Here is a 27,020-nt window from a genome sequence, read left to right on the forward strand (position 1 = left end):
TTATACTTCACTGCAGATACTGATTAGATTAATTAATGATTTCTCACCAAGAAGTATTAGTAAAATGAATGGCTGGACAATTAAGAAGCAAAAGGTACGTTTTTAAATCACCAGTGTATCACAAACTGTTACCCTAATGAATTTATGCTCTGTGCTTCAGTTTCCCCAGATCACTGATGACCAGGGTTAACAGCAGCAAAGAGAGTAATATAAGGGTCAAAAGTATGGCATGTGGAGTCTGAAATAAATCCGTTCCAGCACCACCACACACTAGCTGGGAGGTCATGGGCAAATTACTTGACCTCTCCATTATGTTTTAATTATATGAAGTGGGAGTAATGATATCAACTTTTGAGGGTCACTGAGAATTAAATGAGATTTTATTTGCATTTGGCACTGCATCTAACACATTCTATGTGCTCAACTAGAGGTTGCTATCACTGCCCCCCACAATTATTATTAGCTGTTATCACGGGGCATTTTGGCTATCAATTGAAAGTCAATATGCCTGACGTATGACAATGACAAACTGTAGGCTGCTTCCCAGCAGGATCCTCAGGTAGATTTAGAGGGGATGAGAAAGGATCAAAACCTGCCCCATGCTCTGGTACCAGCATCCTCAGCGAGAAAATGGCACAGAGAACAGCCCTTGTGTGATCAGAGAGGCCTGACCTTTGGTGTGTTTGGAAAAATAGGTTATGTTTGTCTTGGAGAGTCTCTTATCACCTTTTCAGAGCCCTCTCAGTTTTTTGTTGTCTCGTCTCCTAAAATCCAGAGTCTCTGGTGTCCAGGCTTCTCTCCCTAACCCTCCACTGTGCACCTCACACGAAACAGGAAGGGGAGGGAATCTGTATGTTTGGGTCTCTCCAATGTGCTGCACTGTTGTGTTCTCCTTAAGTGATAAGTGGTCTCAAGCTTGAGAGCTTTTTAAATTTTTCTGTGCTTCATTCTTTCCAGGTCCTGTTTTGGAGGCCACACTGGCCTAATTTTAACCAACCAATAATACTGAGGTGTTGAGGGTGATTTAAGCTCCCAGTCTGCTGCATAAAATATATCCGTATCTCAACAGATGCTTTTCATACCAATACTGAGATGGTGTACACACATAGACCTGGATTGCATCCTGGGTCTGCTGAATCCTAGCTGTGTTACCTTGGACAAGGCATGAATCTCTCTGAAACCATTTTTCACTTGTAAACTAGAAATGATCATAGCTAATTAGAAGTTTTGTTAAAATTATGAAATGAGATTTTGTTTATAAACATCTTACAACACTATATATATTTCAAATGATAGTTACCATTAATAGACATAATGGGACTTTCAGCTCATTGGAGCACATTTGATGTGAGACTGGAAGAACTTTCAGATGCCTCTTATCACCTTATATGGGATCTTACTTGCTTTGCCAATGAGTGGTGTTTCTTCTACACTGAAAAGATAAACATGCTTCAGTCTTTTCATGAACACAGCACTCAGGAAAACTCTACCCAACCGATCTTCAGATCTAGTTTGGAGGTGATCTGGGCATCCTGGAACAAGATAAAAATCAAAGCAAGGCCAGCACACTGACTTGAGAGTGACTGCAGGCTTCCAGCCTTTTTCCCTCTTCAACTTATAATGGCTTGAAGAGGCAGTCAGTGAAGCCTCTGGGTCCTCCTTAAAGTCTGGGGCCCTTCAGCCGTAGAATCCAAATTACTCTTCTGGACGCTCTCCCAGAGCAAAGCTCTGGCTTCGAGAACTCTCTGGACGGCAGCCATGGTAAAGACATTTGCTACTGCCAGCGTGTAGAGGAGGAACATGGAAAATATCGCTCAGGCAGGAATACAGTTGAGTGTTTCTAGGATACGTCAGCTGGGAGGAAGCTTTGCCACCAGCCTCCCAGGATAGAGAAACCGTTCCCTCCGCTTGCCACTTGATTCGTCATCAGTAGTGTAACAGAATGCAAAGGCGCGTCAAGGGACTGAAGAACAGTCTGGGAGAACAACAGTTCATGAACTGAAGAACAGACTCTCAACCTGCATTTCCATCCTGCGGGGCTCACGTGCTTCTTCCATGAGCCTAGGTAAAGCATCCACGGGGAACCATTGTGCCTTTGGTGACACTCTGTTCCACATTGTGTATACCTTTTTCTTTTTCTTTTCTTTCTTTTTTTTTCGCTCTTTGCTTTTCTGAATGTTAGATGCAGAGCTTTGATTTAATCAAACACCTTTCTCAGTTCATGGCATAGCATTATGTTTGGTCCCATGTATGGAAGGTCTCTTTCTTATTTTCTTTTAGTTTTCCCTGCTTCTCCCACCTCTCATTACTATTCCTCACTATAGAGTGGGCATCTTCCCTATAATGTTTAATATACATTCTTGATATGTTCGTATCTGCAGGAAATACGTGGTGGTGTTTCGTGTATGTCTGTGCTTTCACCTTATGCAACAGTGTCTTGTATTTCTTACCTTTTTACTCAATACTGTATTCTAATGTATACTCACTAGTTTATTGCTTCTCAGGGCTGTGTAATATTCCACCTGATGATGGACAGCTACTTGCTGCTGCAAATATGCTGCTGTGTGCATTTTTCTATGTGTGCCTGATGGGCTTGTGTGACAATTTCTCAGGCATGTTCCCAGAAGAGAGACTGCTGTATTGTAAGGCACATAGACTCACTAATTCTTCTTGGAGCTGCTAGACTACTTTCCAGAAAGGCGTGCTAGTTCCTTCTTCCACCAGCTAGGCATGTGGATTCCTGTTTCCCCTAGCTTGTTGAAAACTTGAAGTCCTCTAATTTTTAAGTTTTTGTCCATTAAGTGAGTATTAAGTCATATAATATTGTTGCTTTAATTTTTATATCTTTTACTATAGGTGAGGAGAGAATCTCTTTAACTTTAGTCATTCAGGTTTCTCCTTTTGTGCATTGTATTCATATCAATTACTCATTTTCATATCTTTTCAATGATTAGTAGGAATTCCTGTTATAATCTATTAATCCCACTGATTTTAAACTTTGCAAATTCTTCTCTAGGTATGGTACACATCTGTTAATGTTGTATACTGTGCCCACACTGAATAGAAATTCTTAATGTCTGTGTAGTCAGATCCAACAATTTTCTACCTTATAACTTGTGTTTATAGAGTCTTGTTTTAAAAAAATCTTTTCCCACTCTAAGGTCATGTTTTCTCCTACTAGCTTTAAAGTTTCACCTTTTACATTTTGGTCTTTAAGCCATCTGGAGTTTGTTGCATACATGGCATGAAGTAAGAATGTAAATATTTATTTCTCATAAGTGAGCCAGCTTCTTAACACTATCTACTAAACAATTTCTCTGTTTCCCACCTCTCTCATATTCTATTTCCTTACACATGTGCTCTGTTCCTGGGCTTTCTTTCTGTTCCATATTTCATTTGGCTGCTGCTGTGCTGGTATATACTATCCTCTCTTCGCTCTTTGTATGTGTGTGTGTACACACACCTGCACGAACAAAATTGACAAGTATTTGTGAAACCTAATTCTTCAATGTAGATTTTAGAATTGGATTGTCAAGTTTCTCAAAAATTTCTGCTAGAGTTTACATTGGAACATATTAAATAATGTTAATTTAGGGGAGAGCTGACAAACTTATACTATCAACTAATTTCACCTATTCATTCATTATTCATGTCTTCTTCTATGACTTTTAGTAGAATTTGAAAGATTTATCTATAAAACTGTGTACATTTCTTGTTGTTTCTATTCCTGGAATAGAAGTTAGACATTCTTGATATTATGAATGCCACTTCAATTTCTATTAGTTTCTTGTTGGTTATTGATAGCATAAATTGAATTTGTATCTGGCAGCCTTGCTGAACTCTTATTAGTTTAGTAGTCTATTATGCTGAGGGTTTTTAATGCGTATCTGACTTCTTCTATTAGATGGTACCCTGAGGCCAGATGCGTGCTTGCTCTTTACATTTTTCATCACTAAATCTCCTCAAACCTTTTCCATGATGGCTGACACTGTTAACAGAAATTCTGGCTATCACTTTTTAGCATTTACTATGCCAGGTACTAACCTAAGCACTTTACATGCATTGTCTGACTTGATCCTTACTTGATTTTATTTTTATCCGCACTCTACAAAAGAATAAGTGGAAGCTAAGCTGTCTCAGGTCACATAGTCAGTAAGACACTGAGACAAGACCATGTATCTTTGATTCTAAAGCTGAGGGCCTCTACACTGGTGCTGATCTAAATTTGGGCCTCAGACCTGTTCACGATTAGCTAGTAAACTCTATATTATTCACCCACACACACACTGTCAATGAAAAATGTGTATAGTTTTTATAATTTTACCTATGCTATGTTTATTCTGATTATATTTAACTCTAATTTAATATAATTATAATATATTAATATTATATCAATATATTTTATTATATTAATAATTAACATCATATTAATATAATACATTATAATTAACCATAATTATAATAAATATCTTTATATTAACTGTAATATTAAAAAATAAAAATTGTCTCTACTCATAAACTTAAAGTTGAGATCTTGTCTTTGGCATGTCTTCTCTTTTATTTACTTATTTTCTTTTTTTTAAGTGGGGGTATGGGGACTGAACCCAGGACCTTAAGCATGCTAAGCAGGCACTATACCGATGAGCTATCCCCTCCCCAGCATGTCTTCTCTTTCAAATGTATTTTTCTGATTACTACTTTTATTATGCTTTATAAAACCATCAGTTGAGGACATTTTAGAAAAAAACTGATTGTCTACTACTGATAGTTGGAGAAGCACTGATTTAAAGCATGGGTCCTTTCTCTACCAAATTATCTCTTACTTGCTTAAGTGCCTGAAGATTCAAACAGAGTAGAACAAAAGTCCTGAACCTCTATATTTGGTACTTAGTTGTCTCAATCATTTTAAATGGGTGATTTGTATTTCTGAGTTGCTCTAATCAAATGAGAGTCATCCTGAGAAAGCTTTTTCCTACAGAGAAATCCTTAAAATGTCCCCACCCAGCCTCCGCTGCTGCTTCAGACCACAGTGTCCACTGGATCTATAAGAGAAGAATCTACAGCTGGCCCTGGAAATACCAAGCAATGCCTGAGCTCTGAGCTGGGGAAAAGTTTTTTGTTCTAATACCAACCTCCAGATTCAACTCTCCTCCATTTGGAAAAATAAGTTCCGAGTTTAAGCATGGAGATTAACAATGTTGTTAGCAACGAAACTATCTCTGTGAAATACTAAAGTACAGTATTTGAACATAAGTTGAAGTATGTAAGCCATCAGCACAGTCAGCTTGTACAGTAGTACTGAAATACATCACTGAATCTGTGAAGGAATATATAAAATCATAGAGAACTACAGAATAAGAAAAAAATTTCAGATCAAATCACATGTCTTAGGAAAAGTTGTGTAGGACAGTCTTCTGACAGATCATCCCACATGATGGGCAACTCAATGAATTTACAATCTGGTTCTTTTTAAAAAACTAATTATCTGGCTGTGTTTTTGAGTGCACAATATTACCATGTTTCAAGCATAATAATTAGAGCTAGCAGAAGAAACATGGCTTTTACAATTAGATTTTAACTTTCTTGTATATCACTTGTACAAAGATCTTTATAGCAGCACTCTTTAGCTCATGGGAAAAACAAAACAAAACAGGAAAAATTCCAAATATTTAACACTAAGAGAATGTTTGGTAAGCCACTTTTATAAGTATAATGAAATATTTATTGCATAATCTTTAAAAATAAGTAAGCAGAATATACCACTATAGTGTAACAAATGCTCTACAAAAGAGTATTAGTGTAAATCACAAAATCGAAAGATGGAACACATATTCAAATTACAGCTGCATAAAAATGTGTTCATGAGTTCAGAAAAAGAATTGGAATTTAGCTAGATGGAATTCACTGTATGTTTTTCATCTGTAAGGCTATGATAAAAATATTTTTAACAATAAAAATTTTTATGTTGCGATTTTTAAAAATTATGTGAATGTATAGATAGTTTATGTAAATGTAGGGACTTCCATAACTTTCAATGCTAATAAGGAATACATAAAAATAAAAGACAGTGGGTGTTTTATAGTGAGACAGAGAAGAAGAGGGCAGTGCAGAGACATTCAAGAAATGACACAGTGATTAACATCAAGATGGCAGAAAGTTCAACACCCAACAGAACTTGAGGCCCAAGATGGCAGGAGATTTGGCTTCCAGTGGACCTTGAACTTCATTATATGCTCATTGTAATATATTAACATGGTAAATGGCACCCGAGAGGCACCATGACGGTTCTGAGGCTAACCATAAAAGGTCAAAAAGTGAGTGATGGCCCAATTCCTGGAAATCACTGCCCTTTCCCAAAGTAGCTGGAATAACCCTCCCACTTGTTAGCATATGAAATTACTGAGTCTATAAAAACTAACAACCCTACACTTTGCGGCTGCCCTCCCATCTAAGTGAGACAGCCCGCACTCTGTGGAGTGTGTAACTACTTTTACTTTAAACCAAACACTCACCCCACGCCTAATGGTCTCTCACTCCCTCGCCTGCCGAGAGGGTCCTCGCTATGTCTACGGAGTGTGTGTATCTTCTTACTTTAAACTAGCACCCAGCCCTGCACCTCGTGGCCTTTCTCTTGCCTTCTGAGAAGGCCTGCACTCTGTCTAAGGAGTATGTATCTCTCTGAATAAATCTATTTTTACTCAACTATGGCTCACACTTAAATTCTTTCCTGTGGGAAGCCAAGGACCCTCACTTGGCAGGGCATGTCCCAGGGATTCAACCAAGACCCGGGACACGGCCATCCTCTCACCCAACATTTTCCTGTATCAGTAGAGCCCTCTGGATGAGGGGTCAGTAACCATGGTCTGGGCCAGATTCAGCCTGCTGCCTGTTTTTGTAAGTAAAGCTTTATTGGAACACACCCATACCCATTTGTTTACGCCCTGTGTATGACTGATTTCCAGGGCCAAGTTGAGTACTTGCAACAGACGCAACTGATCCTGAAACCCTAAAATATTTGCTATGTAGCCCTTTATTTAAAAAGTGCTGTCTCCTAATCCAGATTATTGGTGGAGGAGATATGAATTAGAATCTATACTCATTCATAGGATTTCCATTTAAATAACACAGATATCAAGGAAAGATCTCTGCTTTAAATTATTTAGGTTTCAGTGTGCAAAGAAATGTACCTGATTGATTTATAGGTCCAAGAGGGTTTGGAAAACAACCATGAAAGTGTTTTCAGAGTTGAGAAGTTTTAGAGTATAGACTTTTATTTCTAAGTAAAATATTCATAAGTGTACCAGAGCTATGAGGCCTGAGTTTGGAGTAAAAGTGAACAAACAGAACCCAAGTGATAGCCTGAGTCACCAGGGCCTGTCAAGACTCCCCTAAAAGCTTTTGTAGCAAGGCTGTCTTGTAGGATGCTATCTCCTCCTAGGGACATACAATGTTTTTATGGCAGCATTATGATTTTTTTGAAGGTATCAGAACAAGAATCAGTCTCAGGAGAAATTAATAAGCAGTAACAAGGGGAACTGCAAATTCTATTTCTAGAGCAGTTGTCCATACTCGCAGGTTTTCTCTTTCTTCTGCTGCATCATCCAGGTCCTCCCTACCTTTCCCCTTTCTCATCCCTGGAAAGATGGTTTTCTGCCTTGGGTTGCAGGCAAGTGACTCGTTCCAAAATGGTTTTATATCCTGAATAGGCCATGCAGAAACTTCATATCTGAGTGCCGTTTTGTCCTAGAATCTTAGAAAATGTGTCAGCCTGCTTCCAGAACAACAGTTAACTCTGTTTTGAGGTCACCTCCATAGACACAACTTCAATCTTCCGTGAAAGAAATGAAGTTTATCAGTTCAGAAGCTGGAGAAGAAAGCCAGTAATTTTTGGTAGTTTGTGCAGTGAAACGAAAGACATTTTCTGAGCTCTTCTTTTTCTCAGATCACCCCTCCAAAGTGATCACAAGTAAATTTGTATTTGTAACATTATGGAATATTCTAGAATACTCCCTCCATACTATGCATAAACTTACTCTACACTGTATACCACTTGCTATATCCTGGAATCCTGGAATGAAGGCTGCTTGGTAGACAGACACGCACATACATGCACACACATGCACTGTGGTTGATGATAGCCCCCGAAAATGTGAGACTGAGGACAAGAGAGGAAGAGATCTGAGGAGTGTGGCCGGCTGTGGGGCCAGAGATCCTGTTAAGTCAGTGAGGATGTTCTGACATCCCTTTCTGGGTCTGTCCTTTTCTTTTTACCCGCCTTTGTTACATTTGTCCCCAAGGCATCCCCAACCTGGCAGCAGGCGTGCTCACACCAATTCTCCTATGACTGAAGAAAGTTTTCTGATTATTTTATAAGCATATTTTCTAATTATCTTAAAGCATCAATGACTCGAGTATGATCACTCTCAAGGATATTTCCATTAAAAAGAAAATTCAACAAAAAACAAGAGGAGAGGGCAATGCATAACTGGAATAAGTGTATTTCTGTTAGTTGCATTTCCACACCATAGTGACCCGTGGGGAAGATATTTTTTTTCAGGATTGTAGAGAGGGCCCTTACATGTCCCTCAGATCACAATACACAAGTACTCTTAACTCCCTCTCCCCTCCCTTTCTGTACCTACCTCCCTTAGCTGCTGAGAGCACTTACCCATGAGCCCCAAAGAGACTGCAGTTTGAGGCACAGCCCCCCACATCCCCCGGCAGGCATCATCCAGGTCTGCAAATGTCCAGAATGACGCATGCAATGTGAGGATGCTCAGCCGGCCAGCTGGCAGGGAGGTCACAGCTCTACTTTGCTTTCCTCTACTCAAACCTTCTCTGAAGAGAGACAGAAAGCGTCTGGGAGAACCACTGGCTGAACCAGATCAAAGAATTCATCACTGAGGGCCCATCGCTGAGCAGATAAAACTCAAGAGAGGAGCTAGAGTGAGGGAGACGGGAGGAGAGAGCCGGGAAGTGAGAACACGCTGGGGAGAGCAGGTGATGAGAGTCAGAGCTGGCTCAGGGCCAAACCCTGGAGCGAAGTTTATTCTGGGGGCCTTCATCTTTCTTAAGCTTTACTGTGCCCTCAGGCTGGCAGTTCCTACCCAGTGCTACCCTGGCCTGCCCCCTGTGTCCACACCTCTCTCAACTTTTGCCTTTGAAAGAGATTTATTCTGAGATAAACTTCATCCACCCTCTTTTCTTTCTTTCTTTTTCTCAGGCCCTGCCTCTCTCTTTTTCCTAGAAAGGAATCCCTGCTGAGGTTTTAGAGAGTAACAAAGAGTCAGTTAGCTGACCTTCTCAAATGAAATATTTTCATTTTAAAAGGAGCCAGAGAAAAGGTAGAATTTCAAAAGAAGCTCCCTAAAACTACCCCCACCCAAAGTAAGTCCTGGTCCTAAGAAGGTCTTGCTCGTTAAGTACCCCTGTGTCTTCTTCTCAGGATCACAATAATTGAGGGCTAAGGAACTATAAATTGTCTTTATGTATGTTTATATGATATTTACTAATGCCTAGCAAAGTTGAATTCTAAATTTATAAATAATACTAAAGTTATCTTTTCTTGGTAACTTTAAACTGATACTTTGTTTTTGGTTTCAGTCTGGATTTCTGATCCAGATTCTCAGAAGTGTAGTTACAGGAGTTAGTTGAGAACAGGGATGGGGAAATACACAAAGAGAAAAGAATCAGAGAACGGTTGAGTTTTTACTAAAAATGTTTCCTGGACCCCAGTCTGAGGGAATCAGTTGTGCCATCTGCTCTTACACAGTACAGACGTATGGTTAGACAAAGCCGCTCTGTTCTTTTCTCTTAGTTATCATTATTCTCTCGAGGGCAACTATCATAATTGCAGGAGTTTTTCCCATGAAGAAGCGAGAACTAGGAACTCAGAACACGTTGGGTGAAAACTTGTTTTTCTCTTGCAACAGTGGGAAGAGCTTTCACATGGGATAAAGTTAACCATGGGTCTCCTACACCAAATCTCCACACTCATGTCCATGGAGGGAGAAGCTCTTTTTAGATTTGTTTGGAGATGAGAAGTGGACCAAACAGTTCTTCCAAGGAGGAGAAAAGTTGGTCAGACACCAATTTATGGCACTTGCTTTATATTAATCATAACAGTTATATAAATATGTTTAATGTGCGAACACAAGAAAGAGTCATGGGTCCCATAGGAGGCTGAGGAAAGCTTTACATCTGTGCTTATGACCTTTTCCTCTGTGCCCCATTGTTAGGAATGTCTTGCGAGTCATTGTTGCTCCCCAGCTGGGCCATACCAGGTCCTCCTGGTTGACAGATGGCACAGTCAGGTAACTAGTTCTTCATAGCACAGTGTGAGGCAAGGTGGAACGTTAGCAAATCAGACAGCATGTTTAGCATATTTGGAAATTTTTCACTAGAATGAAACAAACCTTTGTTGATTTTTCCATTTGGCCTAAGATTTCTGATTGTTCTTCTGCCCTGCCCCCTCTGTTTTAGTCTCTAGATAGAACTGTCCATCGCTGTGAGATCAGGTCAATATTTACCTCCACTCAATGCCTGGTGTCCTCAAACACACATGCTGATAAAGTACAGAGAAGAGTTAATATTTTCCATGTAGTTCTCGGGTCTAAAGACAGCAACAGGACCAGCTTGTCCTCCTCCCAGAGAAAAGATAAAAAATGTATTAAACATCAAAAAATCTTTTGATTACTTCCTCAACGCCTTCAAGAGTCAAACCATCTGCAAAAGGCATCCGGCCCACCTCCTTTGAAAGTTGTTTCTTGACAAGGAAATTTGTCACTTGCTTGTGAGGGTCACTGAGCTCTGTCATGTAGCTTCTTCATCAAAAGCATGCCATGATCCTCATTAGCACAAATTCTCTTTCTAAAGATATTTTCCTTTGATGTAGCCACTTCTACTGTCTACAACTTGTTGAAATTTTTAGCCTTTATTCTCAGTCATTTCTGCATAGCAGGAGATGAAATCTTAATTGCTGTGTATTTATAGTCAATCTCTAGACTACTGGATTAATTTATGCATCAATTCAACAATTCATTTGATAAATATTCATTAAAATCACACTTGCGCCATGCACTGTGATAAGGCTCTGAACACTGAATAAGACAGTTTGGAAATAGATATTGGTGATGGTTGCACAATATTGTGAATGTAATGAATGCCACTGGATTGTACATTTTAAAATGATTTAAGTGGAAAAGTTTATGTTACATATATTTTACTATAAGGATCAAAATGCTTTACCAAAACAATTGAGTAAAATAGCCCTGGTCTCCCCACTGCACAGAGTCCAGCAGAAAGACCAACACATGCAATGAAGAATCCTTGGTAGGAAGACAGACGGATGTAAAGGACACACTGGATGCAAAAGAGGAAGCTGTGAACTAAATTTAACCTATCTGTGCTTGTTTGTTTCATTTTTTAGTGATTGTGCTGGTGGTTACAAAAGACGTCTAGAGCTGAGGCTTCAAAGATGAGCAATTCTTCTCCAGAAGCCAAAGGTTCAGGTCTTCCCTTTCTACTGGATTCTGCCATGCAGGCAATAACACATTTGAATAGCAGTAGAAACCTTTGGCAACCTAGTCTTAATTCCATTACTTCTTTCTACTACCATTAATTGATTCAGCCCACCCCGGGCAAGATTAGAGTAAAACAGGGAGGCGCCTAGGATACAAAATTTAAGGAGCCTCCAGCTCTTACAGGCAAGCAAATGCTGACTCTGTGCTTGCATGGCCCTAAGAAGTGGCCTCCTTAACTGCCCACAGCTCCATCGTACTAATCAGCATCCTATTCTGCAGTTGCCTGCTTACGTACACACTATAAACTATGTCTTGTACATCTTTGTGTCTCCTGGGGCTAGTCCAATATTTAAAGCCTCCATTGTCCATGGCAGCATCTGCCAACTTTAAGGCAACAGCTGAGAGATTAAGAAACAATTAAAAGTTCAGAGCCCACCTAGGGGGAAGGGCTCTGATAAATACGCTCTACAATTTTTCCTGGATTCCTGAAGGTCTAGATCAGACCAGACCTCACAAAGATTGGAACCTAGCTTCAAATCACCTCAATTCAGGATTGGATTACGGTGAACTGCCTCTTATTTAACTGCTGCCAGAAGTAAGTGCAGATCCTCATGGAAGAGAGATAACACTGTCTGAAGTCTGGCCACTTGTCACTGTTCCCACTGTCACCCCCCAGTGCAAGTCAACATCTCCTGTCACATGGACCGTTGTTACAGCTAGTTGACCTCCACGTCTGCAGTCCTGCCGCCCTTCTGTCCACACAACACTACATCCAGTGTGTTCCTTCTAAAACACAAATCTTATCATGTCACCCTACCCTTCTCAGATACTTTCCTAAAGTTCATTAGCTTTTATAAAATGATACTGAGCTTTGTAGAATAAAGCCCAAAGATTTTTTAACATTTTTTATTGATTTATAATCATTTTACAATGTTGTGTCAAATTCCAGTGTTCAGCACAATTTTTCAGTTATTCATGGACATATACACACTCATTGTCACATTTTTTTCTCTGTGAGCTACCATAAGATTTTGTGTATATTTCCCTGTGCTATATAGCGTAGTCTATTCTACAATTTTGAAATCCCAGTCTATCCCTTCCCACCCTCCACCCCCCTGGCAACCACAAGTCTGTATTCTCTGTGAGTCTATTTCTGTCCTTTATTTACGCTTTGTTTTTGTTTGTTTGTTTTTGTTTTTGTTTTTTAGATTCCACATATGAGCGATCTCATATGGTATTTTCCTTTCTCTTTCTGGCTTACTTCACTTAGAATGACATTCTCCAGGAGCATCCATGTTGCTGCAAATGGCATTATGTTGTCGGTTTTTATGGCTGAGTAGTATTCCATTGTATAAATATACCACTGCTTCTTTATCCAGTCACCTGTTGATGGACATTTAGGCTGTTTCCATGTTTTGGCTATTGTAAATAGTGCTGCTATGAACATTGGGGTGCAGGTGTCATCCTGAAGTAGATTTCCTTCTGGATACAAGCCCAGGAGTGGGATTCCTGGGTCATATGGTAAGTCTATTCCTAGTCTTTTGAGGAATCTCCACACTGTTTTCCATAGTGGCTGCACCAAACTGCATTCCCACCAGCAGTGTAGGAGGGTTCCCCTTTCTCCACAGCCTCTCCAGCATTTGTCATTTGTGGATTTTTGAATGACGGCCATTCTGACTGGTGTGAGGTGATACCTCATTGTAGTTTTGATTTGCATTTCTCTGATAATTAGTGATATTGAGCATTTTTTCATGTGCTTTTTGATCATTTGTATGTCTTCCTTGGAGAATTGCTTGTTTAGGTCTTCTGCCCATTTTTGGATTAGGTTGTTTATTTTTTTCTTATTGAGTCGTATGAGCTGCTTATATATTCTGGAGATCAAGCCTTTGTTGGTTTCACTTGCAAAAATTTTCTCCCGTTCCGTAGGTTTTCTTCTTGTTTTATTTCTGGTTTCCTATGCTGTGCAGAAGCTTGTAAGTTTCATTAGGTCCCATTTGTTTATTCTTGCTTTTATTTCTTCTAGGAGAAAATTTTTGACATGTATGTCAGATAATGTTTTGCCTATGTTTTCCTCTAGGAGGTTTATTGTATCTTGTCTTATGTTTAAGTCTTTAATCCATTTTGAGTTGATTTTTGTATATGGTGTAAGGGAGTGTTGTAGCTTCATTGTTTTCCATGCTGCTGTCCAGTTTTCCCAACACCATTTGCTGAAGAGACTGTCTTTATTCCAATGTATATTCTTGCCTCCTTTGTCAAAGATGAGTTGACCAAAAGTTTGTGGGTTCATTTCTGGGCTCTCTATTCTGTTCCATTGGTCTATATGTCTGTTTTGGTACCAATACCATGCTGTCTTGATGACTGTAGCTCTATAGTATTGTCTGAAGTCTGGGAGAGTTATTCCTCCAGCCTCTTTCTTTCTCTTCAGTAATTCTTTGGCAATTCTAGGTCTTTGATGGTTCCATATGAATTTTATTATGATTTGTTCTAGTTCTGTGAAATATGTCCTGGGTAATTGGATAGGGATTGCATTAAATCTGTAGATTGCCTTGGGCAGTGTGACCATTTTAACAATATTGATTCTTCCAATCCAAGAGCATGGAATATCTTTCCATTTTTTAAAGTCTTCTTTAATTTCCTTCATCAATGGTTTATAGTTTTCTGTGTATAATTCTTTCACCTCCTTGGTTAGATTTATTCCCAGATATTTTATTACTTTGGGTGCTATTTTAAAGGGGATTGTTTCTTTACTTTCTTCTTCTGTTGATTTATCGTTAGTGTAAAGAAATGCAACTGATTTTTGAACGTTAATTTTGTAACCTGCTACCTTGCTGAATTCTTCAATCAGCTCTAGTAGCTTTTGTGTGGACCTTTTAGGGTTTTCTATATATAGTAACATGTCATCAGCATATAATGACACTTTTACCTCTTCTTTTCCAATTTGGATCCCTTTTATTTCTTTCTCTTGCCTGACTGCTGTGGCTAGGACTTCCAGGACTATGTTGAATAGGAGTGGTGATAGTGGGCATCCTTGTTTTGTCCCAGATTTTAGTGGGAAGCTTTTGAGTTTTTCACCGTTGAGTACTATGCTGGCTGTAGTTTTGTCATATATAGCTTTTATTATGTTGAGATATGTTCCCTCTATACCCACTTTGGCGAGAGTTTTTATCATAAAGGGGTGTTGAATTTTATCAAATGCTTTTTCTGCATCGATTGAGATGATCATGTGTTTTTTGTCCTTTCTCTTGTTGATGTGATGTATTACACTGATTGATTTGCGTATGTTGAACCAGCCTTGTGTCCCTGGGATGAACCCCACTTGATCATGATGTATAATCTTTTTTATGTGTTGTTGGATTCTATTTGCTAAAATTTTGGTGAGGATTTTGGCGTCTATGTTCATCAGTGATATTGGCCTATAATTCTCTTTTTTTTTGTAGTGTCTTTGCCTGGTTTTGGTATCAGGGTGATGGTGGCTTCATAGAATGAGTTTGGGAGTATTCCCTCCTTTTCAATCGTCTGGAAGAGTTTGAGAAGGACTGGTATGAGTTCTTCTTTGTATGTTTGGTAGAATTCCCCGGTGAAGCCGTCCGGTCCTGGACTTTTATTTGTAGGGAGGTTTTTAATTGCTATTTCTATTTCCTTTCTAGTGATCGGATTGTTCAAGTGTTCAGATTCTTCTTGATTCAGTTTTGGTGGACAGTATGTTTCCAGAAACTTGTCCATCTCCTCTAGGTTATCCAGTTTGGTTCCATATAGTTTTTCATAATATTCTCGTATGATAGTCTGTATTTCTATTTTGTTTGTTGTAATTTCTCCATTTTCCTTTCTTATTTTGCTAATTTGTGCTCTCTCTTTTTTCTTCTTTGTGAGTTTGGCCAGAGGTTTGTCGATTTTATTTACTTTTTCAAAAAACCAGCTTTTGGTTTGGTTGATTTTTTTCTATGGTCTTGTTAATCTCTATCGTATTTAATTCCTCTCTGATCTTTATTATTTCCTTCCTTCTGCTGCTTTTTGGGGCTTTTTGTTCTTCTTTTTCTAATTCATTCAGGTGGTAGGTTAAATTGTTTATTTGAGATTGTTCTTCTTTTTTGAGGAAGGCCTGTATCGCTATAAACTTCCCTCTTAGCACTGCCTTTGCTGTGTCCCATAGGTTTTGAGTGGTTGTGCATTCATTATCATTTGTCTCAAGGTATTTTTTAATTTCAGCTTTGATTTCCTCATTGATCCATTGTTTTTTCAATAACATATTGTTTAATCTCCATGCTTTCCTTTTTTTCTCCTTTGTTTCTCTGTTGTTGATTTCCAGTTTCATGGCATTGTGGTCAGTAAAGATGCTTGAGATAATTTCTATCTTCTTAAAATTGTTGAGGTTTCTTTTGTGCCCAAGTACATGATCGATCCTGGAAAATGTTCCATGTGCACTTGAAAAGAATGTATATCCTATTTTTTGGGGGTGTAATGCTCTGAAAATATCCACCAAATCTAGTTTTTCTATTGTAGTATTTAATTTCTCTATTGCCTTGTTTATTTTCTGTCTGGAAGATCTGTCTAGTGATATTAATGCAGTGTTAAAATCTCCAACTATGATTGTATTCCCATCAATATCCCCCTTTATCTCTGTTAGTAATTCTTGTATGTACTTAGGTGCTCCTATATTGGGTGCATATATATTAACGAGTGTAATATCCTCATCTTGTATCACTCCTTTAATCATTATAAAATGTCCTTCTTTATCTTTCTTTATGGCCTTTGTTTTAAAGTCTATTTTGTCTGAAATCAGTACTGCAACACCTGCTTTTTTGGCTTTTCCATTTCCATGGAATATCCTTTTCCGTCCTTTCACTCTCAATCTATATGTGTCCTTCTCCCAAAAGTGGGTCTCTTGTATGCAGCATATTGAAGGTTCTTGCTTTATTATCCAGTCTGCCACTCTGTGTCTTTTGACTGGAGCATTTAGTCCATTAACATTTACAGTAATTAATGATAGATGTGTGTTTATTGTCATTTTGAACTTATCTTTGCAGTTGAATTGGTATATCCTCTTTGTTCCTTTCTTCTTCCTTTTGTGGTTTGGTAATTTTCCTTTGTATTATCATGGATTTTATTTAATTTTTGTGACTCCTTTGTAAATTTTTGGCTTGTGGTTACCCCTTTTTGTAAATCTATCAACCCATTACTATAACTGTTTTTATTAAACTGATAGTAACATGATCTCAAACCCATCCTACTGTTAAAAAAATTTAAAAAAGAAAGAAAAAAATATTCTATATTTCCCTGCCTCCCTCTCCCACTCTCAGTGATTTGTATGTCTTCTTTTATAATTTCATGTTTACTTTATTTGTAATTCATGATTTATCACCTTTCCAGTTGTGTGTTTCTCATTTCTGTAGCATCCTGCTGCTTTTCTATTTAGAATAGCCCATTCAATATTTCTTTTAGCATGGGTTTAGTGTTGCTAAACTCCTGCAGCTTTTTTTTTGTCTGTGAAACTCTTAATTTCTCCTTCTATCCTCAAGGATAGCCTTGCTGGATAAAGGATCCTAGGCTGCATCTTTTTTTCATTCAGGGCTTTGAATATATCTTGCCACTCCCTTCTGGCCTGTAGTGTTTGTGTAGAGAAATCAGCTGAGAGCCTTATGGGGGTTCCCTTGTAACTTACTCTTTGCTTTTCTCTTGCTGCCTTTAGAATCATTTCTTTATCCTTGACTCTGGCCATCTTGATTATGATATGCCTTGGTGTGGGTCTATTTGGGTTCTTCCTGTTTGGGACCCTCTGAGCTTCCTGTACTTGGATATCTGATTCCTTCTTTAAGTTTGGGAAGTTTTCAGCCATGATTTCTTCAAAAACCTTTTCAATCCCCTTTGATCTTTCTTCTCCTTCGGGGACCCCTATTATGCGAAGATTGGGACGCTTTATATTATCCCATAGGTCCCTTATGCTATTTTCATTATTTTTTATTTGCTTCTCTTGTAGTTCTTCTGAATGGGTGCTTTCTATTGCCCTGTCTTCTAGATCACTAATTCGTTCTTCTGCATTATCTAGTCGGCTTTGCACAGCTATTAGATCATTCCTCATCTCTGTCAATGAGTTTACCCATTCTACTTGGCTCTTCTTTATAGCTTCAATTTCATTTTTGACATATTTTATATCTCTAAACACTATCTCTTTTAATTCCTTCAGCAATTCGATCACTCCTTTTTTGAAATCTTGATCTAGTAGGCTATCGATGTCTATTTCGCTGATCTTCCTTTCAGGGGATTTCTCTTGTTCTTTTAATTGGGAAAGGTTTTTCTGCTTCTTCATCTTGCTCATACCTCTTTGGCACTGTGGTTTATGGAGTATCAGTTGTTTATTTTGGTCCTTAAGGATTTTATCTATCTGATGCCTATTTAGGAATAGAACTTAGGAAAAAAAGAAAAAAAAATAAGAGAGAGAGAGAAAGAATTTTAAAAGAAGGGAGAAAGAGGGTTTGAAAACAGTGTATAATGAATAATAGAAGAGTGAGTTGAAGCAGAGTATTAATCGGGTTGAGACGTCCTTTTGAAACCTTTACAAAAAAAGGGGTGGGGAGATCAATAGATGTATTTGAAACCTGTGTCTAATCAATAGCAGGACATCAAAACCCAAGAGAAATAAAAATGAATTAAGAAGTAAAGATTAAGAGAGTAATAGAAAATAGAACAGGTAAAAACAGATTAAAAAAAGGGGGGGGGGGTTGTCGGTGTTCTCCTGGAGTCTGTGTGCTTTTACTGTGAAGTCTTTCTGTCTTCATCCTGTTTTGGAAGCTCAGCTTGCTGTTTTCAGAGGCCCTCCGTTGGTGCCCTCTTCTGTGCTGCTCCCAGCACCTGTCGGCAAGCAGATCGCGCCTCCTCCTAACACTGGGTCAGGTGCAGCTCTCCTCTGCTGTGGGCGGGCGGGTCGCTCCCTCTCCGGATGCCGCAGTCAGATGTTGCAGACTGGCCGGGTAGGAGGGCGGGTCGTGCCCCCTCCCAGCACCTCGGTCAGGGGCTGTGTTCCTGCCCGAAAGGCGGGGGGGCCGCTCTCCCTCTACCTGCGCCGCCGGTAGCTCCGCTCTCTGTGCGGCTGCGCGCTCCGCCCTGGTCGGCGCTCCGCGGGTGGGCTCGGGGAAGACCGAGGGACAGCCCTGTCCCTGCTCTGAGCCAAAACCCAGCTCCTTGTTTGTCTTTGTGGAGCAAGTTCTCTGAGGGACCAGGATGGAAGGATGCTATCTGCCCCGGGCTGCAGGCCAGTCTCAGTCTGGCCTTTGAGGCTGCTAAGCCCTTCGGTGCGGATGCAGGTTTCGCCCCCGCCCCCGCCTGGGTGCTCAGCGCCGGGGGATATGGCGGCTGTGCCTGAGCCCCGCCTCTCTTCCCCCGAAAACTTTCCGCGGGTTTTCAGACATGGGGGTGTGCACCCTTCCCCCGAGAGCACATCAACCTTGCTGTTTTATGGAGGGCCCAGGTTGTTCTGCCCTATGCACCCACAGCCACAGCGCGCAGCCCCTTGCGTTCCCCAGGGGCTGCCTCCGTGCAGCCACTTCCATCCTCCGCCGGGCTTGGGCAGCCTGGCCCTGCCCGCCGCTGCCGGCCCGCGTCTCAGGCTGGGTGTCAGGGGGACGCTCTGTGCCCGTTTAACTTAGTTCTGTTAGTCAAGGGCTGCTCTGTACAGATCGGAGCCTTGGAGGCTCCCCCTCCGTCCCGCTGGCCTCTCAGTTGGAGAGGGGAGACCCAGTGAGCGAGCGCCAGTACTCCTTTGCCGCTGCCTCCCCGCGGGACCCGTCCCGCGCTGCTTTGCCTTTTGTTCTTTCTTTTTTCCTTTTCTCCTACCAGATTTTTGGCATCTTTATCTTTTGAAGAGGGCGATGTTCTGTCGGAGTTCCACAGGTGCTCTGGTTGGCTGAGTGGGTCTGTAGATGTGGGTTTTGGTGTATTTGTGGGAGAGGGTGACCTGCGAGCATCCTTCTACTCCGCCATCTTCTCCGTCTCCCCCAAAGATTTTTTAAACGGTTGACAATGTGACCTTGCCCTGCCCATCTTCCCACCTCATCTGTTCTTTCTTCCTTTGAACTTGAGAGAACAAGACTCTCCATCTTCTGTGGGTTCCCACTGGCTCTTCATTTTCAAGGAATGCTCATCCCTTTTTTTGCCATGGTTTAACACCTGGTAAGGTCTTCACAGCTCTACCCAGTGTTGACCTTCCCATTCCTGTACCAGGTTAGAGTTTCCTGCTGTTTATGCTAAAGGTCTCTATACTTGTCCACTTGTAACACTCAACTCATCTTATTGTTATTACTTGTTTATTTTTCTTGTAAAATCCCTCAAATGTGACCCATTTCTTCCACTTTTTTATTTTTAACATTTGTCTCCTTTCCAGACAATAAATTCTGTGACAGCAGAAGGACCCGCTACATAATTTCCAGAGCCCAGTGCAAAATTAAAATATGGGGCCACATATTCAAAAACTGATTAAGAATTTCAAGACAGCGACAGTAGACCACTAAACTAGTAGTGGGGGCCCTTCCAAGCACAGAGTCTTGTGTGGCTGCACATGTCATGAACCCATAAAACTGGCCTGGATGGTAGAAACAGGTTGGACTAATTAACTTCTGGAACCCTGGCTCCTACCACTGTGCCTGACACATATGCACATACAATAAAGATTCGTTGAGTGAATAAATGAAAAAAAATTCCTCTCAGCAACTCTTTCAAAATTTTCAATCTTTCCTCAAAACCCTCACCCCATGACTTCTGCAGACACAAAGTTGAACAAAATGAACAGAACCCCTACCCTCCTGGAGCTTATAGCAGAGGAAACATTATAAACAAAGGTATGTGAGATAAAAAAAAAAGTAGAAGCACAGAGGGCTTACCACCTGGTAAAGGGGAAAGATGTGGATCAAACAGCTGATCACGTAGGTAAACTAAACTTAACATCTGTAATAAGCTCCACATTAAAGAGATTCATGAAGCTCTATGCACTTAGAAGATAATGTGACCTAATCACAGAGGCCAAGAATTTCCCAAAGAAGTGACTTTTGGGGTAAAACTTAAGTGCTTTAAGTTGGAACAGAAAACTCTTTATATTCGGATCCCAACCTCCCTCTGTAGCTTATCTTCTGTGAATTAATTTCAGCCCACCTACTACAGCCACTCACCCTTCACTCAAGTTTTACGGTGACTTCTGTGCTTCTGCTGATTCACCTCGCATGCCATTGCTTATAATTTTCCCTTTGCTATAATTTCCTCTCCTCCCCTGCTCCATCACCTTCTTAATCAAGCTATCTCCTACTCATCCTTTAAATACAAATATAGTTATTTCTTTCTCTAGGAAGCCTTTCGTAATCCCTTAGTATGATTCTGATGTTGTTCCTTAGCAATATTCTTTCTCCATATTCGTATCTTTATCAGGTTTAACATGACACTTAATGGTAGGTATTAGGGTTTACAGAGAGACAGGGTCATGTTTGAAGTTACATTCTCCATGCTAAACGTGCTAGATGGCATGTAACAGAAAAAAACTTATGACTGAGTAAATAAAATAAATAATGAATGAATAAATGAATGGAAGGAATTTGCATACATTTATGACCCCATATGTCCTTTTATAAACTCCATCTAAAACTTAGCACTAAATTTATCAAATATGATAAATAAAAGTCTTCAAGTAAGCAAGCTTTAGGCATATTTTAAGCTTTTACCTGAGAAGCGATTGTGCAGTATTAGATTCAGTTTAGTCATTTAGATGGTCAAAAACAGATGAGCTGTCCACTTTCCACTCTGACTGCTTTGGGTCACCCCATCTGATGGCTATTTGATGAGCTCTTCCATTTCCGTGCAATGTATCAGCCAGCAGTTAATCCAGGGACTTACTGCAGTAGATTCAAGGTTCAAATACCGTATTCATGCTTCAGTGTCCCAGAGAGCATGGCTTGATGGGATCCCAGCTGCTACATTCCATCCACCAAATGATGTTAATTGCAAGCAGAAAAGAAAAGATAACCTATGTACATTTCATTCTTAGTTAGAGAAGATTGGGAATAAACAGAATTTTCTAGATCAAATTGTCAAACTAAGTGTAAATAAGTCACTAAATCTAGATGGAATTCACCCAAGGATTTGAAGGAATTCAAGGGTGACATTGCAAAACTGTGGCCATTTTCCAATAGTTATTACTAATAGCTCCCAGAGCAGAAGGTTGCCATCATCATTACCAACAGTTCCACAGCAGAAGGTTGTCTCCAGCCTATTAGGACATTGTCCAACAAGGGACTGAAGAGTTGCCTCACTTTCACATTGAGGGAAGACATAGAATTCCTGACAAATAAGGAGGACTTTGAAGATTTAAGGAAGAACAACTGCCTAAGGAAAAAAGGGTGCCTGTTTTCTGCTAGGGAAAACCTTGGTTAACTAATTCAGTTAAACTTTTTTTGAATGGTAAATTGAAACACAGCAAAAGAATAACCAAAGGACATATTCTAATAAAAGTTTCCCCCCCAAAAAAACATTTTAATAGTTCTAAATTCTAAAAAGTAATAAAATAAATGGTATTTGTGGAAGATTGTAGGGGTAGTGTCCACTAAGATAGAAAAGATCACCCCAAATCCTCATTTTATCCCCCCTGAGAATTATCTGACTGAAACATAAGTCTGATCATGCCTTTTTCCTGATTAAACCCTTTAGTAGTTTTTCACAGTTGGCAGAATAAAGTGCAATGACTTAGCATGGCACGAAGACGTCTGCAACACTTGAGCTCTGTTTTACCAAGCACAGCTCCTGCCAGGTTTCTTCAGCACTGAAATAGTTGTCTTTTGATAAAATTGCCCTTTTCCTTTTTCCCTCCAAGGTTTTACACACGCTGCTTCCTCTGCCCAGAATGTCCTCCTTCCCTTTCTCCTACTAACACGTTCCTTTGATGACAATTTAGCAAAACCCCTTTCCTCTAGCTGAATGTATCTATCCAGAAACATAACCTAAACATTGGTCCAAAGAACAGAGCCTTTTATTCTCATGTTTGCTGACGGTAGTTTCTTTCCTCTAAGGTAGTATTGTGTCTGTGTTTGTGTGCATGTGTGTTTAAGGAATAAGGGAAGAAGAAATGTGTCTTCACTCATCAAGAATCAAGCTTCCTACCAGAATCCTTAGAAAGTCAGTGGTTTCAGAGCAAATTTTTAAAGTACAGAAAGAAACTTCAGATTAATTTCTAGGATCAGAAATTTAAAACAGAAAAAGGACAAATACTATGCAGCAGAGTGGAAATATCCTCAGTATGATGTGTGTGTTTTCCTTCCAAAAAATCTTGAATTAAGACGTCATTGGGTGGTTTCCTGTCAGGGTCATGATTGGGGCAAAATTCAAAAGCAGTAGGAATTTCCAAGCACAAAGAACTTCAAATGATCTCTCCTTTCATGCTCAAAGTCAAAGTGCTGCTCCACAGGGGAGTATGTCAGAACTGGGGAGACCCAGAGTAGATGTTTGTTGGTTGTTTCCTTAGAATTCCCCTATCCCGTTCCCAACTGCCTCTGATTTCTATTTAAAAATCCATGTTATCTATGAACTTCCTGGGAAACTGAATCCTATCTCTGTGCCAGATTTGGAGCCTGGATGACCTACGTTAAGTCAATAAATACATTTCATGCCTCAGGCTACTGTGATTGATAAGGAGGTAGGTTTGCTATCTGAGCTGGTTCAATCAGGGTTAACTCTCAGAATGGCCGTTAGGAATCCAGTGTAAACACATTCTCTCTTTCCTGCTATGTGAGGTACTGTGTAGCCCTGAGACGTGTGGCCACCATCTTGGAACCAGCCTCAGGATGAAGCTGGCATCAGAATCACATCCTTGGTGACACTGTTGAGACATTAAATTCAGCTTTATCTGAAGGCAGCCCCACTTCTGGAATTTCCATTTCACTATCCAATATATTTTCTTCATTTTTACCAATTTGAATTTTGGGGGGGCCACTTACAGCCTAAAGCTTCCTAAGTGATGCAGTCTGTGGACTTATCCAGTGTTTTCTTCTAATTTTACAGATGAGAAAATGAGGTTCATGGTGGGGACCGACTTACTCAAGATCAAACAGGTATGTAGTCGTCAATTTGATACTAAAAGACGGATTCCCTATCTCCTAGTCTGTTGTTTTTTTTTTAATTAATTCTCATATACTTCCCAGCCCACAAAATTATGTAGACTGATGCTGCTTTCTAGCTAAATTAGGATGCCAGGCAGACTTTCACTTACAAAACTAGTGAAAAATTTATTCCTTTCTATGGCTACTTGGGCTCTTTGGATATATAGCAGTGAGGTTTTGAGACAGTGGAATGAAGTCATACTGAGCCATCCTATTTTTTAAATCTCTTCTTGAACTTATGTTATTTGCATTACAAGTGTCTCCCTTGTGGGGCTAGACATGAAGCATGTGGCATGTTCCTCAGAGTATTTCTATAGCAACTAGCCACATAAAGAATACTTCGCTGAAATACAGGGTTTAGGAGCAGGTATAGAGTCCCAAATCTGACCCCCCAATGGCAAGTTTTTCTTACTTGTATACATCTGCGTGTGTGTGTTTACGTGTGTGTATAAGTGGTATGTACAGAAGAATGTGATTTGGGAGTTCTGCATCTAATCCAAATTTATCTTTTCCTTTTTCTTTTCTTTTATTGAGAAGACTCTTGGTACCTCTCACTCACATTCTCTCCCCTCTTCTCTTCTTCCTTCCTTCCCTTCCTCCCTCCTGTGTATCACTCTACCACAGAAATGAAGTTTTCAGGTTCCCCTATTTTGAGACACATCACCATTATTTGCAAGGAGAAAATGCTCTGTCTGTTTCAGCTAAGCATGTGTCATGCATAGTGGTTGCCATGGAAATACTCAAAGAAAATACCTGAAATGAGAGAAACGCTAATAGGATAGACTAAAGTGTGCTGAGGATTGAGGTGGAGGGGAGAAAAAGGGGACAGCAAGTTTGGACCATTCTTTCAAGACATTTGGCAGATAAGGGAGGAGAAAGCATGAAAGAAAGAGGAAGGTTGAACCATATTCTTTCTATTGGGAAAGACTTGAGAATACTTAAGTGCTAATGGGAAGAATCTGATTGAGAGGGAGAGTCTGAATATGCAAGAGACTGAAGGGGAAATTGTTCACAAGATGATAAAGTGGAAGGGTCCAAAGCACAGAGAGAAGGGCCAGTGTTAGGATGGACAGCTTCTCTTTCCACAGAAGGAAAGCAAGGTGCTGATGTAGGTAAGTTTTTAGTCTTCATGGTTAAAAATTGGGGGTGTTCTGGTTGACAGTTCCATAAGGCAGACACACACACACACACACACACACACACACACACACACACACACACACACAAAGAGAGGTCTTCATTATGTTTACCACTGTATCCACAACATCTTGCACAGTGCCTGGCTTATGATAAGCATTTAAAACATTATTTGTCAATGAAATGGATAAGTGAATAAGTGAATAAATGGACTTTTTTTTTTTTTTTACAGAAAGTAAAACTGTCACTCAGGATGAGCAAAGGCCTTGCCTGAAGTCCCTCCCCAAGTAAATAAACAGTAAATATCAGTTTATAGCCTTCCCTTCCCTTCCCTTAGTGTCCCCTTGCCTCCCCTCCCCTCCCCTCCCCTCCCCTCCCTTGCCCTACCCTTTTCTCTTACCCTGGAAGATTTTACCCACATGGTTAGCCATCTATATGATGATGACTCACAAATGTACATTTTCAGCCCATAGCTCTTTTAAGGGCTCCAGAGTCACATCTAGGAGTCTAGTCAACATTTCCTCTTGGGGAGATTATCTGACTAATTCTGACTCTATCTTCAAAGCTTCACTGAAAGTCTCACTGGCCCAACACGGATCAGGTGACCATTCTTGTTCCCACACAGTGTGTTATGTCCTAGGCAAAGATGAGCATAGCATGATGGGACATAGAGTGAAAGGGTCCAACTCTACCATGAGGGTCCGATAACACCTCCCAAAGACGTTATTTAAAAGGGGACTGTTTGTAACAGAATTTTCAACACTATTCCTCCATCTTTGGCTCCAGGAAGTCAATTGGTCAATTAAGAACACCATCTCCTCCCTGGTTAGCAGATGTCCCTGACTTTGAATGTAGACATGTGACATTCCAATGTAGACTCCTCTGCAAGAGCTGGACTGTCATCCTATCTTGGCTCCCAGCTCAGTCTCTCTGCTGCAAGTCCCTGTGTGATAATAAAATACAAGATCATAGCTTGGAAATGGAGTGTGCATCTGGTGTGGATTGTTGTTTTGGTTTAATTAGGACTTGCTGTTTACTGAATTCCTATAATCTGATTTGACAAATCGTGTTAGTTACTTGCTCTGCAGACCTTGAACACAAGGCATACATCAGGGACTGTGACTCCCTCTTCCCCCTTTAAAAATCATCTTTTGGTACATTAAAGAAAAAGCAAGCGTGCCTGGACTTCTGTTTGTTTGTTTGCTTGTTTCTTTATTATCTACCTATAGAATTACAAACGCTGTGATAGATATTTGATTCTCTGTAGGAAGAACAGCCTGGCTCCAATATGCCTTCAGCACATTAAATTCAACACATTCTAAAGTACACCTAGGCATGCACAGCACAGCAGCAGTTAGAAACATGAGGAGAGCAGTCTTCACTCTTCCAGGATTTCTCCTGGAACTGGTTCAGGAGATAGATCCACTGACAAGGAACTACAATCCAAGGCAGACCAAGACAAGAGCCATAAGAGAGGTAATTATCCCTTTCATTTGTTTATCCCAGCTCAGTTTACAAAGAAATTCCACATACGTTACCTCACTGGATCCACACAAGGGCTCTATGAGATGGGTGTTATTATCCTCATTTGAGAGTCATAGATAACCGAGGCTCAGGGAGATTAAATGTCCTGCCCATGTTCCCACAGCTAGTAACTGACACAGGAGTCTTTAAATCCAGTCTAGCACAATGCAAGGACAGAGGAGAGAGAGAATCACTTTAGCAGAAACAATGAGAGAAAGTCTCATGGAGGAGTTGAACCCAAGTTGAGCCTCGACCTTCTGGAACAGAAGTGAAAAGAAAAGGAATTCCAGAGAGAAGAAACTTTTTAGTAAGGAAATCTGTGGAGGTGGGAGAAGAGGCAGTAGTCTGGGTACCCATGACCTTCCATCAAAATTAATGGAACAAATATAAATTGAGCACGATATTAAGTACTTTACATAATTCGAAAGCAAAATGTTCTTACCCTGAAGGATCATGTAGCTTGAAGGAAAACATAAACACAAAACAAACGAGATTAATACAAGAGAATACTTAAATAACAGTCCTACTGTGAAATACACATAATAGGTGTTGTAAGAGTAGGGCTTTTATTTTTACTTATTTATATTTTATCGATATTTTGATTGGCTACAGCAGATGGGGCAGATTTTTAGAAAGTGTGTGATTAAACTGCTCTGAAGAATCAATGTTTTAGGGAGAAATTAGACATTAAGTTGGGCCTGGAGAATGAGAA

The 27,020-nt window shown here is 40.0% G+C and overlaps 1 long non-coding RNA gene across 1 annotated transcript; it reads left to right on the plus strand.

Annotated features, from left to right (window-relative positions):
* Positions 1-1,412: 1,412 nt before the first annotated feature.
* On the plus strand, positions 1,413-25,764 carry LOC141574321 (uncharacterized). Its single transcript, XR_012501219.1, has 3 exons — positions 1,413-2,065; positions 23,550-23,599; positions 25,017-25,764. It is a non-coding gene; the product is annotated as an uncharacterized LOC141574321 (long non-coding RNA).
* The last annotated feature ends 1,256 nt before the right edge of the window (positions 25,765-27,020 follow it).

Source organism: Camelus bactrianus, chromosome 21 (assembly GCF_048773025.1).
Source record: "Camelus bactrianus isolate YW-2024 breed Bactrian camel chromosome 21, ASM4877302v1, whole genome shotgun sequence".
Classification (NCBI taxonomy): domain Eukaryota; kingdom Metazoa; phylum Chordata; class Mammalia; order Artiodactyla; family Camelidae; genus Camelus; species Camelus bactrianus.